This window comes from Pinus tabuliformis, chromosome 2_2 (assembly GCF_031772625.1).
Source record: "Pinus tabuliformis cultivar Carrire ecotype Pingquan chromosome 2_2, CPIR1, whole genome shotgun sequence".
Classification (NCBI taxonomy): Eukaryota; Viridiplantae; Streptophyta; class Pinopsida; order Pinales; family Pinaceae; genus Pinus; species Pinus tabuliformis.
This window is the reverse complement of record NC_142300.1, coordinates 1,081,599,580-1,081,602,009: the sequence shown is the minus strand read 5'-3', so window position 1 is coordinate 1,081,602,009 and position 2,430 is coordinate 1,081,599,580. Positions and strand designations below refer to the sequence as shown.

At 40.5% G+C, this 2,430-nt stretch overlaps 1 pseudogene; it reads right to left on the bottom strand.

Moving 5' to 3' along the window:
• Nucleotides 1-848: 848 nt before the first annotated feature.
• On the bottom strand, nt 849-1,548 carry LOC149197140 (short-chain dehydrogenase ptmH-like; annotated as a pseudogene).
• Between the last annotated feature and the right edge of the window lie 882 nt (nt 1,549-2,430).

Genomic DNA, 2,430 nt, shown 5'->3' with positions numbered 1-2,430 from the left:
CAGTCCTTGTAAGAGGGTTTAATTGAGTATTAAATTCAAGATTATTTTTGTGGTCCTTTTGTTTTTAATTCAATTGTTAGCGTGCTGATTTTTTATTTGCTTTTCTCTTTCAACATGGTTTTATAATGAGTGTCAGCTTGGAACTACTCACTCAGATCCTTGCAGAAGTTGGAATCTCCTCTTCCCTGGAAAAGGAGATCTTGACAAAAATTGAAAGTTCAACTACTCCCCAAGAAATATCAACATCTGAAGAATCCTGCGTATCTGATGGCGAACAATCATTAGAACAAGAGATCGAGGATGGTTGATCAGCTTTGAAGGAGAAATGTTACAGTGTCACAACATGGATAATGGAAAAAGTGGAAATGTTGGTGTATCAGTATGGTCGTTGTGTAACAGCAAACATCAAGAGGCGCAAATAGTTTCTGGATAACAGCAAAGGTCATGATGTTTATCACGAGTTACAACTCCTTCAAGCTATTTATCAAAGCATGTTTCTCAAAAAGTTCTGTGATCTTTGAAAATCACTTCAGCAGCAAAATGCTATCATTTCCAAAACCTGTCGCCCGCGCTGGTTTCATCATCAACGGCTGTCAAAGTGACTTCAAGAAAACAAATTAGTGTTAAGCGTAAAAACATGCATTCGTATTGTTTTCAAGAATTTATTAAAAAGTCCATTTGCAATTTTCATGGTTTTTTTTTTTTTAAGAGAAAAATTAAACAATGGAAAATTTAAATATACAAATAAGGAGGCTGGATAGTTCAATACAAATGGTGGACTGCTACCAAACCAATGGAATGTTTGATTACTATACTACCAGATTAATATGATGAGAAGCCTACTAGTGCTACTTCTCCTTGGCATTTTCAATATTTGACATTTTATATAGTTTCCTCATTATTAGATCTCTAAGCCGGACTGGTAAATAATACAAGATCGCAAAAAGAGTGGAGTATCGACCGTAAGAAAACCAAGCGGGTGGTTTTGTTTTCTAAATGGCATCCACAGTTTTCTCTGCAAAAACGACTGTTGGAGTGTTGCCAGGCTGTTGAGAGAATTCAATCTGTTCATAGATTGCCTTTGCAAAAGGTTTGTAGAACCTCCACTTTGGATTGTTCTTGTAAACAACTGAAGAATTAGCCCCAATATTGGATTTGATTGCCCCTGGAGCCACTGTGATAACATCTATCCCAAAAGTCTTCAATTCAACTCTCAGAGTGTCGGATAAAGAATGAACAGTTGCTTTGGAAGCGGCGTAAGCACCAGCCCACGGTCCGGAGTTCGGCAAGAGGCATGTCGGCGAGGATGTCTATGCGCCCATACTTGTCAACCACTGCCTGCACTGCGTTAGCTACTCCCTGGTCTGAGCGCACATCGACTTCCAATAGGTGCAAACCAGGATGCTTGTCGAGCCCTCCCATGGATGCCAGGGATCGAGCCGTGGCCACGACTCGGTAATTCCGTTGAGCAACCGCAAGAGCCAACGCGTGGCCGATGCCTCCAATTGTGCATCCTGTGATTACAACCACATCCTGTTGCTCTGCCATGGAAAGAAACAATCTGGGTGTGTCAATACGAAGCAATCCCGTCAATTTTAAATTAGCATCAGCCGTTAGAGTTCATGGAAAATACGTTGCTGCAATTTGCTGAGTGATCCCTAATTAGGTATGAGAATTAATGATGGAAGAGAATCCCAGCTTTCGAAATATGTAAACAAAGAAATAAGAATTGCGCTTTCATTTATTGGTTGCTTATCGTTTTGGTTTTGGTTTGTTGTTGCGGATCGCAGGTTTATGAACAATGGGCGGAGAAATGGGTGGATACTGGTGCATGATGGGAGGATGGTCTCTCCAGCGTTTCTATAACACAGGACATTGATGACTTTATCCGTAAAGCTGTAAATATGAGTTTTTTTTGAACGAATAAATTGGGCATGGAACATATTGTTTCCCAGAAAACTCAAGAGAACTTCAAATGCGGAGATAGCAAAGCAGAGACTGAAAATGATCCTCTTTTCTGACAGATGTGCTGTAACTGATGATGCAAAACGAAAAATCGTCAACAATATTGTGGGTGCACTCTCAGATTTTGTGGAGATTGACTCGGAGGATAAAGTACAGTTAAATGTTTCAACCGACCCAGATCTTGGAACTGTCTATTCTGTAACAGTGCCAGTTCAACGTGTAAAGCCAGAGTATCAGGAGTACAGTTATTTTTTTGGAGTCAAACCACCATCGATTTCATTCCCACCTGGACAAGAATATTCTTCCATGGTGATGCATCGCTACGCTACGGCTCAGCGATAAATGAATAGACAGAGACAAGAGAGTTGCAGATTTATGGCATGGAAGGACATGGACATGGACGCTTCTGAACCGAGGATCTTCACTAATTCATAGGCTTACTGAGTATGAAGCTATCTCAGTTTG